Raw genomic sequence first — 17,739 nt, forward strand, 5'->3', positions numbered from 1 at the left:
TGCTTAGTAAGTGTATCTCTACATTCCTATAGGATAACATAAGGACTTTAGGATCCCTTCCTACCATTCATAATGTCTTTGAGTAATTTTAATTTCTACCTTCTTTTAATTACTTCTTCTTGCCCCAAATTAGATACTACTTTTTAAAAATGTTTTTATAGTCAATACTTATTTATTTTTTAAGGTTTTATTTATTTATACATGAGAGACATACAGAGAGAGGCAGAGACACGGGTAGAGGGAGAAGCAGGCTCCCTGCAAGGAGCCTGATGCAGGACTTGATCCCAGGACCTTGGGATCGCAACCTGAGCCAGACGCAGATACTCAACCACTGAGCCACCCAATTGCCCCTAGTCAATATTTATTTATATATGTTTATGAATGTCTTTGCAAATTATTCTTCTTGTGTTTGCTTTTGGTGTGTTTTTCTTCCCAAAACATACCCATTAGTAATTCTTCTAGCAGAGGTCAGTGAGTGACACACTTTCCATATTTGTTTGAAATGTCTTTATTTCATTCTTACTCCTTTTTAAAAAAGATTTTATTTATTTATTCATGAGAGAGAGAGAGAGAGAGAGAGAGAGAGAGAGAGGCAGAGACACAGGCAGAGGGAGAAGCAGGCTCCATGCAGAGAGCCTGATGCAGGACTTGATCCTGGGACTCCAGGATCATGCCCTGGGTCGAAGGCAGGCACCAAACCACTGAGCCACCCAGGGATCCCGTCTTACTCCTTTTTAAAAAAAAGATTTATTGATTCATCAGAAATATATAGAGAGAGACAAGGGGCAGCAGGAGGGAGAGAGAAAATCCTTAAGCAGACTTCCTGCTGAGCACAGAGCCTGATGTTGTGGGGCTCAATCCTAGGAACCTGAAATCATGACCTGAGCCAAAATCAAAAGCTGGATGTTTAACTCACTGAGCCACCCAAGTACCCCTCACTCTTACTCTTGACTGATAATTTAGTAGAGTATCGAATTATAGACAATTGTATAGAATTCTAGAGAATGTTTTTCCCTAAGTAATTTTAAATTATTAATCACCAATTATTAAATTAATTATTAAAATCACGACTGATTTTGGTGTCTATAGTTTGATGAGAAATGTGCTGCCAGCCAGATTACAATTTCTTTGTAGGCAATGAAATTATGGTAACTTTCTAAGGTTATATTCTTATGTTTGATATGTTTTCTAGTTTTACTAGGATTTTTTCAAAAAAGCGATTTATTTATTTGGGGGGGGAGGGACAGAGGCAGAGAGAGAGAGAGAGAATCTCAAGCAGACTCTCTGCTGAGTGCAGAGCCCAATGTAGGGCTCAATCCCATGGCCCTGACATCATGACCTGAGCCAAAATCAAGAGTTGGACACCTAACTGACTGAGCCACCCTGGCATCCTGCTAGGATTTTTTTGGTGAATTTGTCTTTACTTATACTACTCAGGAGTAGGGACTTGTAGTTTCATAATTTCAGCCATTATATCTTAAAATACTTCCTTCTCCCATCTCTGTATTTTTTAAAAATATTTTATTTATTTATTCATGGAAGACTGAGAGAGAGAAAGAGAGAGAGAGAGAGAGAGGCAGAGACACAGGCAGAGGGAGAAGAAAGCTTCCTGCAGGGAGCCCGATGTGGGACTCGATTCCGGGACTCCAGGATCACATCCTGGGCTGAAGGCAGATGTTCAACCGCTGAGCCACCCAGGCGTCCCAGATTGAATTTCTTTAATAGATTAAGGTCTATTCAGATTTTCTGTTTCTTCTTTTGATACTTTTTGGTACTTTGTGTCTTTCAAAGAAATAGTTTTTTCAAGGTTGTCCAATTTATTGATATAATATTATTCATCTTATTACTTTATTATCTTTTTAATAATGGTGGATCTGGCAATATCTCTTTTATTCCTGATATTGGTAATTTGTATTTTCTCTCTTTGTTTCTTGATAAACCTAGCTAGAGGCTTATAACTTTTATCAATCTTTTTAAAAAATCAATTTTTTGTTTCATTGATTTTTTTTTTCCAGTTGCCTGTTTGCTGTTTCATTGGTTTCTGCTCTTATTTTTGTTATTTCCTTCCTTTTACTTACTTTGGGTTTATCTGTTCCTCTATTTCTATTTCTAGCTTAAGGTAAAAGCTTAGGTAATTTATTTTAAGCTTTCTTCTTTTCTGATGTAAGCATTTTAAGTTATAAATTTCCATTAGGTACTATCATAGCTCTATCCCACAGATTTTGGTATTTTATGTTTTCATTATAATTTAGTTTGGAATATTTTCTAATTTCTCTTGTGATTTCTTGTTTGACTCATAGGTTACTTAAAAATGTGTTTAGCAAAAAAAAAATGTTTAATTTCTAAATACTTTGGAATTTTCCATATGTCTTTTTGTTATTTATTTATTTAAAAGATGTATTTGTTTATTTGAGAGTGAGTGAGCATGAGTTGGGGGAGGGACAGATGGAGAGAATCCCCAAGCAGACTCCCCGCCAAGCTTGGAGCCTGTTGTGGGCCTTGATCCCTCAACCCATGAGATTAGGACCTGAGCTGAAATCAGGACTCAGATGCTCAACTGGCTGAGCCATCCAGGTGCCCTGTTTTTTTATTTATAATTTAATTAAGTTGTGGTCAGAGAATATATTCGGTACATTTTCAAACTTTTTACATTTATCCAGACTTATTTTATGGCTAGCATATAATCTATCTTGTTAATTTTCCATATGCACTTGAAAAGAATGTATATTCCGTGGTTGTTTGGTGTTGTGTTTTATATATCTCAATTAGTTAAAGATGGTTGAGAGTATTCAGATTGTCCATACCATTATTAATTTTATCTATTTGCTCTATCAGTTAGAGAGGAAGGTTTAAGATTCTAACTGTAATTGGGGATTTTCCTATTTCTTCTTTTTGTCAGTTTTTGTTCCATGTATTTTCAAGTTCTGTTATTAGATGTCTACTTTGTTGAAGATTGTTTTGTCTTCTTAGTGATTTTACTTTACAATAGTATCCTATACCACTTCACATATAAGTTAAGATTTTTAAACCAATATTTCTCTTTTAAAAAGATTTTATCTTTATTTGGGAGAGAGAAAAAGAGAGTGAGTATGTACAAGCAGGGAGTGGGGATGGGCAGAGGAAGAAGCAGACTCTCTGCTGAGCAAGGAACCTGACACTGGACTCCCAGGACTCTGAGACCATGACCTGAGCCGAAGGCAGACACTTAACCAACTGAACCACCCAGGTGCCCAAGGTCAAGTAGCTTTTAAAGAAATTGAGAAACAAGAAAAGATTTTTATGTTTACTTAAATCCTTGCCATTTCTGATTATCTCCATTTTGTCTTACAATTTTAAGTTTTCATCTGCAACCATCTTCCTTCAGCTTGAGAACCTTCTTTCCTATTTCCCTGTGGTTTCTGGCAACCAGTTATCTTAGATTTTGTTTGAAAAAATACTTGGTTTGTCTTCTTGTTTTGCTTCTTTAAAGCACTTTAAAGATGTCATTTATTGTCTCCCTGCTTAGCATTGTTTCTGAAGACAAGTACGTGAGAATTGTTTTCTCTCTTTCCCTGTCCATCCTGACTCTTTTTCTTGGGGCTCTTAAGATTTTCTCTTATTGGCTTTCAGCAATTTGATTATAATAATTTTTTGCATTGTTTTCTTCGTGTTTTTCATTCTAAGGGTTTGTGGAGCTTCTTGTATCTTGGGTTTATCATTTCAGAAAAACTGGAAAATTTTCTACTACTACTACTACTACTACTACTACTACCACTACTACTACTTTTTAGAGAGAGAGAGAGAGAGAGAGAGCAAGCATGGGGGTCTAGGGGGAAAGGGGGAGCACACTGAGCCCAGAGGACAACATGGGGCTCAATCTCGTGACCCTAAGACCATGACCTGAGTGCAATCAAGAGTCAGATGCTCAACTGACTGGGCCACCCTGTCACCCCACCACTATTACTTCTATATTTTTTCTGCTACATTTTCCTTTCCATAACATATGTCAAAACATGTTATAATGTCAGAGGCTGTGTTAATTTTTTTTTGGGGGGGGGTCTTTCTTTATTTCTCTGTGCTTCAGTTTGGAACATTTCTGCTGCTTTGTTTACTGATCCTCTCTCCTGCAGTATCTCCTGCTCCTGAGCCCATCCAGTGAACTTCCCCTTTCAGATATTATATTTTGCATCTATGGATGTTCCGTGTGATTCTTTTTAATTTTTAAGATTTTATTTATTTATTCATGAGAGACACAGAGAGAGAGAGAGAGGCAGAGACATAGGTGGAAGGAGAAGCAGGCTCCCCAGAGGGAGCCTGATGCAGGACTTGATCCCAGACCCTGGGATCATGCCCTGAACCAAAGGCAGATGCTCAACCACTGAGCCACCCAGGTGACCCCGTTCCTTTTAGTTTTTATCTTCATTATGTTGAACGTTTCCTTAAATCTTTGATCATATTTATAATATCTCTTTTAAAGTTATTGTTTGCTTATTTCATCCTCTGTAATTTATGGATCTGTTTGTATTGACTGATTTTTCTTCGGGTTAGACTTAGCTGTTTCTGCTTCTTTGCATATCCAGTAATTTTTTATTTAGTGCTAGATGATGTGAACATCACTTTGTTTAGGGTTTGGGTTTTGTTCAGTCTTTAAAAATCTTATGTTGAAATTGTGTTTTGAAAGTTGATTGGCTTATCTATGGATTAACTTCATTTTATTGAACCTTGCTTTTAAACTTTGTGAAGATGAGTCTAGAAGAGCCTTTATATAAGGGCCAGTTTAGCCCACTTGCTACTCATCTATGGGCTTTCTGGTATTTCTGTTCCATGCCCAAAGTCTTGAACAAGGTCACTTCCCTCTAGCTGGTTGGTATTCAAACATCAAATATTCAAACACTGTGAGTTCTGGTAGTCTTTAGGCTTGTAGTGTCCTTTCCCAAGAGTTTATGCTTTGCCTTGCCTTGTGGTGTCTGTCTCACTGTATGTCTGCATGGCTTGCAATTCAGCCCAAACCTCAAGGGGACCACTATGCAGATATCTGGGTAGAGCGCTCTCTCTCTCTCTCTCTCTGTATAACTCTTGCTTCTCCGGTCCTCTGCCACACAAATCCCAGCTACCTCACACTCTGAAAACTCTCTTATCTTTCTTTTCAGCTCAGTAAGCTTTTAGGGGTCTCCCTACTTGTGCTTACGGTCTTGGTAAATCTGCATCAAGGCAGAAATCAGGGTAATTGTAAGCGTCACGTTGTTTGTTTCACTTCTCTCTAGGGTCATAATCTTGTGCCGCCTATTGTTCAGTGTCTTCAAACAGTTGATGTACACATTTTGTATGATTTTTTTTTTTTTTTAGCTTTTACGTAAGTAGGGCAAATCTAGTTACTCTGTCATGTCTGGGTGTGGAACTCCCATTTTGCTTTTTTTATTGTAAAAAAGGTTAAATCATTTAATCAAAGAAGTTGGTGCTTTAAATACTCTTACAGGGAATTTTTATTGTTAAATGAGTTTTCTTAGAAAGGTTTCCTTTTATGTGTGGATGGAAGAAATATTAAACTTAGTTTGATATGTCAGTATACTCTGGGGCCTAGCCCTTATAGAAATTATCCCTTTTGCATATATTTGTTTATATGTGTGTGTATTCATTGACGTATGCCTTATAGATGCTGTGCAACATATGTGTTGTGTGCGTGCAAATGTATTTAAATTTATATACTTGAAACATACATACATGGAGCCTATTGGTGAGAATTAGAAATTCTCAACAACCTGAAATGCCATTGAACTGGGTTGAATTGTGTTCCCCAAAATGATGTTTGTCCTGACCCTTCGTGCCTGTGAATGTGACCTTATTTAAAAATAAGGTCTTTGAAAATGTAATCAAGTTAAGATGAGGTCATCCTGGATTTAGGGTGGGCCCTGATCCAATGGCTGGTGTTCTTATAAGGGGCAGATATGGACACAGGGAGACAGAAACAGAGGAAAAACAGCCATATGAGGATGGAAGCAGGGACTGGAGTGATGCTGCCACCAGCCAAGGACCACCGAAGATTACCAGCCACCACTAGAAGCTAGAAGGGGCAAAGAAGGGCTCTTCTCTAGAAATTTTGTTGGGAATATGGCCCTGCTGACACGTTCAGTTTGAACTTCTTGTCCCCAGGACTATGAGATAATAAACTTTGGTTGGCTGAAGCTATCCAGTTTGTGGTACTTTGTTATAGCAGCCCTAGGATATTCATACAGCCAACTTCTGTGACTTCTTGGCAGCTATGCCAAAGACATTCAAGTAGGGAAAACCTATACCAAGGGGATTTAGACCCAGGGAACCTATGGGACAGGTTAGGACAAATGATAGACATTGGTAATGTCATGTTTATTTTATTAGATTGTATTTCTTATTTATTTGTAGGAACACTTTATAAATTCTGGAGAGCTCAGTTTACATTGTGTCCAAGCTTGGGTAACCAGTTTGTACAAAAATACTCTTCTCTAATGATCTGGTATAGCAGAGAGTTAATTAAGAGATCAGAATCCCTGGGTGTTAATGCCACTTTCTATTTTCTAGCTGTGTGATCTTGGAAAAATTATTAACCTCTATATGTGTCATTTTCCTTCTCTATAAAATAGGTAATGTACCTACCTTGTGGAATTTGGGATGATTAAATGGGATAATTCTGATAAAGTAATTGATGGTATCTGGTATATATTAAGTTTTCAATAAACATATCTATAATTAATATTATTGTAATTTCTCTTGCAAATTTATGTCAAAAATTCCTTTGGCTGATATTATTTTTATTAATTTCAAGTAAGCATTTTTTAAAACATCTATTATGAAGTTCTAAATATAAGATGAGTAGGACACAGGAACAATTTGCTTATGAAGTAGTTGCTTCAAAATGGTGAAACTTAGGTAAATATTTTTTCTTTTTAAAGATTTAATTAATTAATTAATTAATTAATTCATTCATTCATGAGAGACAGAGAGAGGTAGAAACATAGGTGGAGGGAGAGTCAGGACCCGATCTCAGGACCCTGGGATCACAACCTGAGCCAAAGGTAGATGCTCAACCACTGTGCCACCCAGGTGCCCTGGTAAATATTTTTTCTAATAAATATTACAATACCTACAAATTCTAAGTCAGATCTGGCAAATTAAAAATCGTAGCCGTTTGAGGTATTATATATGTAGCCAGCCTGAGATGGAAACGTTCTCAACTCTATTTATGTGAGAAAACGTAAACATTATTTCCCTTAAACATTAAGATAATCTCTTTTGGAGTTAGTTGTTAACCCAACGGTAACATAATGTTACTTGTACTTAATTACTCTTTTCAATTTTTCTGCTAAGATTGCATGTGTAATTCTTATATGTATAATTGTTAAAACTGCCTTCCCAAATTATTTCGTTTAAGTGCAACTAAGCAGGATAAGATGATCAATGTACAGGTAATTATTGCCAGCTTCTTTTGTTAATGTAGCTGTTTGTTATGCATAGAAATTGTCTCATATTTTAGAAGCCTTCTATAATATATGGTATATATAATACTCCAATTTTTATTTTTCTAACAAAATTAATAGAAAATTTCCTGTGGGGAAAAAAAATCTTTGTTTTATTTCCCAGAAACCCCTTCCCCCCCAGAAAGTCTTAAAATATTTTTTAGTTTTCCTCCTCAAAGAGAGTTGAATATAGTTCCCGGAGAAAAAAATTCTCTGCTATGAATTGGCTAAGATAGCTTGTAATAACATTACTTGGTATTTTGCAGGCGCAGTAGGGAGGGTGTCCACAATATATTGCAGCAAAATCCTGTGGGATTTTGTGTTCAGACTTTTGCAAGCCACAAACAAGTCCCTGAAGGTAGTGATTCTTATGCTTAAGAAAGGTTTTTCTTTTTTGTATATATTAATAAATATGGAATGACCTCAACACCAGAGGGCAGTATTTTATAGTAGTTGCCAAAATGTCCTCCTACCGTGTGTAAATGTGATGGAATAAAAAAGATGTCTTATGTGTGTTTAGGATTTCCCCCCATGTTGCATATAATGCACCTGGTCCTGGGAATCATAATGAATCTAGAATTTCATAAACCACAGTTTTTTAAAAATCATTTTGTTTTGTGGAGTTAATCTCCCTGACTTAATTTCACACTAAGTGGTGTTGTTTCTAGTTTTTAGTCTGGCTGGCAGGGATGCGTGGCTTTTGGGGAGCCCCACATGCCCACCCCCCCTAACCCAGGCCCAGAGTAGGCCCTGCCCTGTCAAGAAATACAAGTCAGATGCATGTGTAGCCAGCAGGCTTGGTTTGGCTTCAGAGATGGTCAGATCTTGTGAATTTTCTTCCAAAAGAGTATCCTGGTCTTACTGAGAAGAAAATGGGCTTTTTGTCCAGAAGCTTTTATAAAATTTATTTAGTGTGCATTTATATGCACATTTATACCTTCTGCAGTTTAAAAACAACAAACAATAGTGAGGACATTTCATATTCTGCATTTGGCTCCCCCTCTCTTTTTGTCTGCTAGCTTCCATTCCATATAGCTACATATTGAACCTTTTCAATTACTTCCTTACTTTTTTGGTATCCTTGTTAAAACAGAGAAGCATATTCATAATGACTAGGTAATTCCCATCTTCTTCCCTTAAAAAAAGGATTTGCCCTGCTTGCTACACATCTAATACATATTCATTATAGAAAATAGATATGGCAAAGGAAGAAAGTAAAAAATACTTGTCACCTCACTTCATAAATCGGACTTTGTTATATATACTCTCTGCTTTAAAATTTTTTTTATTTCTATTTAGTTATTTGTATATTTTTAAATATTTTATTTAGAGAGAGCGTGTGTGTGAACTGGGGGAGGGACAGAGGGAAACAGAGGGAGAGAGAGAGAGAGAGAGGCAAACTCCCTGCTGAGCTTGGAGCCAGATGTGGGGCTCCATCCCATGACGCTGAGGTCCTGACCTGAGCTGAAATCAAGAATCGGACACATCTGACTGAGCCACCCACGTGCCCCCCCCAATTTTTTCTTTTTAAAAAAATAGAGTGGAAACATATTATACATGCTATTTTATAATTTGTGTGTTTCACATAACAATGTACTGAGTATCTTGTCACTTTGCAAAACATCACTTTTAAGGATTACTTAGTATTTTATTTTATTTTTTTAAAGATTTTATTTATTTATTCATAGAGACACAGAGAGAGAAAGAGAGGCAGAGATACAGGCAGAGGGAGAAGCAGGCTCCACGCAGAGCCTAACATGGGACTCGATCCAGGGTCTCCAAGATCACACCCTGGGCTGCAGGCGGCGCTAAACCGCTGCGCCACTGGGGCTGCCCCTTAGTATTTTATAGTACGAATAAATATGGCTCATTTTATCAGGTTGCCCTCCTATCAGCAGTATATGACAGAGCCTGGGTTATTACACTTTTGCCTACTCTGGGTATTATTATTGTTAAAAACAAAACCCAAATTTGCTAATCTGCTGCATTTATTCAGCACATGTATATTGATTGCTGACTGTGTCTCAGGCATTATTCTCAATGGTTGGGATAGATTCATGAAGAAGAACAATCCTTGACATCATGAAACTTATATTTTGCTGGGGGAGAGAAACATAAGTAATAAATGTATAAATGTATAAATCATGTATTATTTTAGAAAAAATATTACTTGTTTAAAATTTTAAAAATTATTTTAAAAATATTTATTAGAGTAAGTCATTTTGGTTTTTATTTTTATTTTTTAAAGATTTTATTTATCATGAGAGACACAGAGAGCAGAATCACAGGCAGAGGGAGAAGCAGGCTGATGTGGGACTTGATCTCAGGACCCCAGGCTCAGGACCTGAGCCCAAGGCAGATGCTCAACCACTGAGCTATCCAGGTGCCCCAATCATTTCAGTTTTTAGGAAAAAACCAGGTCAGGTTAAGGGGGCAGGAGTGAGGAGGGTATAGTTGAGTTACAGTAGTCAAAATAAGCTTAACTGAGAATGTGACATCCCAAGACTTGATGGAAGTGACAGATATTTCAGTTTGCACTATCATTATTACTAAGGATAAACAGTCTTTTATATGCTTGTTAATTCTTACATGCATTGTCTCTTCCTATCCCCCATTTTTTTTTTTCTGATTTGGATGTTAGGTTGTTTTTTTTTTGGTTTTTTGTTTTTTTTTAAGATTTTATTTATCTGTTTGAGAGAGAGAGAGTGAAAGAGCACAAGTTGGGGAGGGGCAGAGGGAGAGTGAGAAGCAGACTGTCCTCTGAGCAGGGAGCTGATGTGGAGCTTGATCCCAGGATCCTGGGATCATGACCAAAGCCAAAGGCAGACACCTAACTGACTGAGCCGCTGAGATGCCCTGGGATGTTAGGTTTTTTTGTTTTGATTTTGAAAAAATTTTCATTTGGAAATAATTTCACACAGAGAAGTTGCAAGTCTAGACCTAGTTTTGAAACACTTGTATGCACTGTACTCAGCTTCACATATTATTATTATTTTTTTAATATTTTATTTATTTATTCATGAGAGACACAGACTGAGAGAGAGAGAGAGGCAGAGACACAGGCAGAGGGAGAAGCAGGCTCCATGCAGGGAGCCTGATGTGGGACCCGATCCCGGGACTCCAGGATCACACCCTGGACCAAAGGCAGGCGCCAAACCGCTGAGCCACCCAGGGATCCCCAGCTTCAAATATTATTAACATCATACTCATTTTTTATTATTAATTCTGTATAAAAAGAATTCTGTATATATCTAATTTTTCCCCGAACCATTTGAGAGTAAAGTTGCATAATCATGGCCCTTTACCTCTATATACTTTTGTGTATTTTACCTAAGAATAAGAGTGTTCTTGAATGTTGCCACAGTGCACTCATTCACCTCAGCAAAGTTGCTGAATACTTTGCTCTAATCCACTGTTGGCATTGTGACTTTGTCAATTGACCCCATGATCTCCTTTCTAATATGATTTTTCCTCCAACAAGATCCTGTCTGGATCAGATATTGCATTTAGTTGTCCTGTCTCTTTAGGCTCCTTTAATCTGGAACATTCCCACAGCTTTAGTCTTTTATGACATTGACATTTTAAGAGAATATTGTGTTTGTCTGTTCTGGCTTCTATAATAAGATACCACAGGCCAGTGGCTTACAAACAACAGATACTTATTTTTCATAGTCCTGGAGGCCGGCAATCCAAGGTCAGGGTGCCAGCGTGGTCGGCTTCTGCTGAAGGCCCTCTTGTGCACTGCAGACTACACATTTTCTCACTGTGCCCTCGTGGTAGAAGGGAGCACTCTCAGCCTTCTTTTATGTGGGTGCTAATCCCATTCACAAGGGCTCTGCCCTCAACCTAATTACCCCCTTAAGGTCCCACCTCCTAACACCATCACCTTGGGGGTTAAGTTCCTAACATAAGAATTTTGGGGCGGGGGAGGGTGGGAACACAAACGTTGAGATCATAGCAAATAGGATCCCTCACTTTTTAAATTAGAACGTTCCTCGGTTAGGGCGTCTGTGATGTTTCTTCCTGACTGGAATAGGAAATGAATCCTTGGCTGGAATACCATTTACATAGTATGTGTCCTGAGCATATCCATCTGGAGGCACCCCATATATATCTGCCCCAAAATAGAGATGTTAATTTTGATCATCTAATCAATCTGTTGTCTTACTTCTCTACTAGATAGTAATGATTTTCCCCTTTAAAACGAATAAGCCGGGGCACCTGGGTGGCTCAGTTGGTTAAGTGTCTGCCTTTGGCTCAAGTCATGATCCTGGGGTCCTGGGATTGAGCCCCGCATCGGGCTCCCTGCTCAGCACGGAGCCTGCTTATCCCTCTCCCTCTGCCACTCCCCCTGCTTGTGCTCACTTGCTCTCTGTCAAATAAAGAAATAAAATCTTTAAAAAAACCCCAACTAATTAGCCATCGATGAAGAAACATTTAAAGACTATATAAGTATCCTACTCCTCATCAAAACTTCCCCTAGATTTAGCATCTATTGATGATCCTTGCCTAACCAAACTCTACTCTGGTTGCAAAATGATTTTCCAACTGTAGTGTTCCCACCATGTTCTCTAGTTGGTACTCAGCGCCTACATAAGCAAGAATCCTCCCTTCTTCCTTGTCTATCTTTCCATCCCTCATCCCACTATCTATCTATCTATCTATCCATCCATCATCTATTATCACCTACATTTATTTATCAACTGATATATCTATTCATCTCTCATCTATTATCATCTATCAAACTATCCATCTATCAATCTACTTACCATCTATCATCCACATGTACTCATGGATTTATATTTTTCAATGGTTATATCTATTTGCTTTTTTAATTTTGGTGCTCACACTGTTCTAGATTTGGCTGAAGTAGCTCCTGTGTCTTTGTGAGCCTCTATCATTTTAGGGAAACATTTCCTTATTTTCTAATCTAACAAGATATTCCAGGCTCATCATATACCTTCCCAACTGTAGAACTCATTCATTTCTCCAAGGATCCATGATTCTTTATAAACATGAGATGGTGTTAGTGACCTAAATGTGGACACTGTGTACGTGTATTGCTACTGGGAGTTTTGCTTTTGGGCCATTTTGGTGGACACTGCTAGGAAGTGCATGGATGTGTATACACATATACATGCATCCACATATTGTTACATATATACATTTTATACTTACGTGTGAGAGTTCTTTATATTACGGAATATGTTAGAATTTTTTAAAAGATATTATTTATTTATTCATGAGAGACACAGAGTAGGAGAGAAGCAGAGACACAGGCAGAGAGAGAAGCAGGCTCCATGCAGGGAGCCTGATGTGGGACTCCATCCCGCGTCTCCAGGATCACACCTTGGGCCAAAGATGCCAAACCACTGAGCCACCCAGGCATCCCTATGTTAGAATTTCTTTCTTTTTTTTTTTTTTAAATTTTTTATTTATTTATGATAGTCACACACACACACACAGAGAGAGAGAGAGAGAGAGAGAGAGGCAGAGACACAGGCAGAGGGAGAAGCAGGCTCCATGCACCGGGAGCCCGATGTGGGACTCGATCCCGGGTCTCCAGGATCGCGCCCTGGGCCAAAGGCAGGCGCCAAACTGCTGCGCCACCCAGGGATCCCCTAGAATTTCTTATCTATTAAAAGTATCTTCCTGGTTTATAATTTGCACTACAATTTTTCTTGTTATTTTGTATGATTTTTTGAAGTCGCTATCATTTCTTTTTTATTTAATTTATGTTTTTGCCTTTGGTATTGATCTAAGATTCTAAAAATATTAACATAATTTGGTCATTTCACTAAAAAAACTTAAACCTCTAAAGAGTACCTGGGTGGCTCAGTCAGTTAAGTGTCTGACTCTTGATTTCAGCTCAGGTCATGATCTCAGGATCCTGGGATTGAGACCTGTGGCTGGATCTGTGCAGAGTGGGGAGTTTGCTTGAGAATTCTTTCTTTCCCTCTCCCGATGCTCCTTCCCTTACTTACACTTTCTCTCTTTCTCAATTAAATAAATACGTCTTTAAAAAGAGTTAAACCTCTAATTCGCCTGTGATTCATTTTTGCATGTAGTATAACCTAACAAATACTATCTTTCCCTCAATATTCAGCAAGTTGTGTTACTAGCATTTATTAAATATTTTATCCTACTACTTCTTATTGGCAATGCCACTTTTATCATATTTATCATATCTGATGTCATATTTGGCAATGTGACATTTATCATATGGTTTATCTTTTAGATTTAAAAAAAATTCTCATTCCAGGGATCTGTTTGTTTCATCTCGTGCCATGGTTGCATTGTACTACATTTTCTAGCTTTACAGTTTTTTAATGTCTGCGAAGCAAAATCCACGTTCACTCATTGTTTTCATTGAGCTATTCATCATGTTTGTTGAGTACTTGCTGTGTGCCGGGCTTTGTCGTTGGCACTGATAATACAATGCTGAGCGATAGGGATGCTCTCTCAGCTGGCCTAGAGAAGCATGCAGGCAAACGGGGTAATGCCAGTCCTGCCCAAGCAGTGGTGCAATGAGGAGGGGGCAGCGCTGTGGGACATGCCTACTCCCCTTCTGACTTTCGTGTCTGGGCACTCTGCCTTCCCTCCTATTATTGGGGCTGGACTTTGCTGCTATCTGAGACAGCTGTGCAGTGTGCATCGGATCCTTTCCCTTCTCACCTTCTCAAGGACTCATGCCAGCCATTCTCTCCTTTCTTTCCTTCTCTACTAGATTAGTCCCATTGTGATGAGGGAAATCCTTTCCTTGTTTCATATTCCCCTCCATCACCCGTTTCTCTACCTACCTTTATAACTCAGATCTTTGAATTATCAATATTCACTGTCTCTAGATCTCTCTGAAGCCACCCCAGTTCATGTCACCAATCCACCAATGCCTCTCCTGGCAAGGTCATCTGTGACCTCCATGTTGCTAAATCCATTGGTTCATTCACATCATCATATTGCTTGACCTACCAACAGTGTCTGACATGACTGGCTGCTTCCCTAATACCCCTTCACTGGCTTCTGGAACAGCACTCTCTTGGTTTTCCTTCTGTCTTATTGGCCACTATTTCTTAGAGTCCTTTGCTGCTTTCGCTTCATTTCCCCATCTCTAGGTGCTGGAGTGACCCAGGAATTAGACCTACGTGTTTTTCTTTCCCCTGTCTGCCCTCACTCCTTTGGTAATCCTATCCTGTCTCAAGGTTGCAAATATCAGCTCTATCATGGAAACTCTAAATTTCTGTCCCCAGATCAGAGTTCTCCTCTGAGTTCAAGACTTGTATATCTACTTCCCTCTTTGCACCTAACTTACTATCAGCTAACATATCCCATTATTTAATTTTTAAAAAGATTTTATTTGTTTACTTATTCATAAGACACACACACACACAGAGGCAGAGACATAGGCAGAGGGAGAAGCAGGCTCTCTGCAAGGAGCCTGATGTGGGACTTGATCCCACGATCCTGGAATCACACCCTGAGCCAAAGGCAGACGTTCAACCACTGAGGCACCCAGGCGTCCTTAAGTTTTAAATCTACTTGTGTATTTGCTTATTTCACCCTAGCCTGTGGGTCTGATAGGGCAGAGGGATTTTTGTCTGTTTATTCTAGGTGGTTAATATAGCTCCTGGAACAGTACATAGTGCATAGCAGTTGCTCAATAAATATATGTTGAAAGAATGAATGTCCAAAATATTCAAATTGATATTTTCTGAAGTTTCTTCAATTTCTTACAATGAAAACTTCAAAATCTTTTATTTCAAAAGGGGTAATCCCTTTTATTTTAAACTGTTGCTTTTCTTATTCTCTAATAATTTTTTGGTTATCTACAAAGAGGGAACAATGTTTGGCCAATGCTTCATTAATAATAGGTTTGATTAGTTATTATATCATGAGTGCCTGTTTCAAATATTTCATGTCAAAGTGAGAGGAGAAGAGAATAGTTTAGTTTGCTGGGGGTTTATTTTTCCAGAATTACAATTGCCTGTGTAGAGTAGAAAGAGAGCTCACCCGGAAGCAGCCAAGGGCAGGGAACTTCCCTGTGGTGCTGAAGTTTTTTTGTTTTGTTTTCTTTTGTTATTGTTTTGGAAGTAGCAGCAGCAGGAATAACAAAAATGAGGTCAATAACAATTGCTAGCACTTACTGAGTGCCAAGCACTGTGATAAGGTTTTATATCTTTTTTTTAAAGGTTTTTTTTTTTTTTTTTTTTTTTAAAAAAAAAAAGACTTTTTTTTCTCTAAGAGAATTTCTAATAGTGAGTTCTGAGCAAATGAAGTCCAATGGATTATGAAATCATGAAAGATGCTAAATAGCATCAGGTCAAAGTCTTCCAACAACTCTGAGGCATTTGGGTAAGAGAAAATAAGACTGTATGGAGAAAACTGTATGTAAGACTGTAATAAGATTGTATGGAGAAAACCCATAATTTATTTCTTTTTTTTTTTTTTTTTTTTTTTTTTAATTAACTTTTATTGGTGTTTAATTTACCAACATACAGAAAAACACCCAGTGCTCATCCCGTCAAGTGTCCACCTCAGTGCCCATCACCCATTCCCCTCCAACACCCGCCCTCCTCCCCTTCCACCACCCCTATTTCGTTTCCCCGAGTTAGGAGTCTTTATGTTCTGTCTCCCTTCCTGATATTTCCCAACATTTCTTTTCCCTTCCTTTATATTCCCTTTCACTATTATTCATATTCCCCAAATGAATGAGAACATACACTGTTTGTCCTTCTCCGATTGACTTATTTCACTCAGCATAATACCCTCCAGTTCCATCCACGTTGAAGCAAATGGTGGGTATTTGTCGTTTCTAATTGCTGAGTAATATTCCATTGTATACATAAACCACATCTTCTTTATCCATTCATCTTTCGATGGACACCGAGGCTCCTTCCACAGTTTGGCTATTGTGGCCATTGCTGATAGAAACATCGGGGTGCAGGTGTCCCGACGTTTCATTGCATCTGAATCTTTGGGGTAAATCCCCAACAGTGCAATTGCTGGGTCGTAGGGCTTTTTTAAAGGTTTTATATCTATTCTCACACTTAGACCTTATAATTACCTAATGAGCCAAGTACTATTATGATTCTACCTTTATTTATTTGTTTTTTAGATTTTATTTATATTTATTCATAAGAGACAGAGAGAGAGAGGCAGAGACACAGGCAGAGGGAGAAGCAGCCTCCCCACAGGGAGCCTGATGGGCCTCAATCCCAGGACTCAACCACTGAGCCACCCAGGTGCCCTGATTCCATCTTTATTTATTTAGTGGCCCATCATTTGAGAGAGAGAGAGAGAGAGAGAGAGAGAGAGAGAGAGAGAGAGAGAGGAGAGCATGAGTAGGGGGCAGGAGCAGAAGGAGAGGGAGAAGTCCTACATGGGGCTCCCTCCTCAGTAGGATGTCCTACATGGGGCTCTATCACAGGACCCCGGGATTGTGACTTGAGCTGAAAGCAGCCACTCAACCAACTGAGCCACCCAGGCACCCCATGATTCCATCTTTAAAGCTGGTAGAAGTGAGATTTGGATAAATTAGGTAATGTAGTAGCCGGCCCAGTGGTTTTCAATGAGCTCCACCTCCTGGTGGTTATGTACTTGTGTAGTTCCCTCTCACCTTATCAGTTCTCACGGCTGACCTTTGGGACCAAAAACGTAACAGCAGAAGTGACGACTTCTCCTCCTCTTCCTCCTCCTCTTTCTCCTTCTCCTCCTCCTCGATTTATTTACTTATTTGAGAGAGAGAGGGCATGAGTGAGAGGGACAGAGGGAGAGAATCTCAAGCAGACTCCATGCTGAACACAGAGCTTGATGTGGGGCTCTATCTCCCAACCATGAGATCATGACCTGAGCCTAAACCAAGTGTCAGTTGCCTAACCTCCTGTGCTGCCCTGGTACTCCTTGAGCCCATGGCTTCAAAGGGCATCTTTCCATCATTCCCAGTATGGATTCAGCTTTTACCTATTTTAAATTCCCTACATTATTATTATTTTTAAAAACTTTTTAGTTATTTTTATTCAAGTATAATTAACATGTAGTGTTATAATAGCTTCAAGTGTACAATATAATGATTCAGCGTTAGTTAGTATACATTACTTAGTGCTCATCAAGACAAATATACTTTTAATCCCCTTTATCTATTTCACCCATAACCCCCTCCCCTCTGGCATCCTTCCTTCTTTCTTTGTTTTGTTTTTTGAATTTCACATATGAGTTTTGTCTTTCTTTGACTTATTTCACTTAGCATTATACCATCTAGGTCCATTCATGTTGT

Source organism: Vulpes lagopus, chromosome 2 (assembly GCF_018345385.1).
Source record: "Vulpes lagopus strain Blue_001 chromosome 2, ASM1834538v1, whole genome shotgun sequence".
NCBI lineage: Eukaryota > Metazoa > Chordata > Mammalia > Carnivora > Canidae > Vulpes > Vulpes lagopus.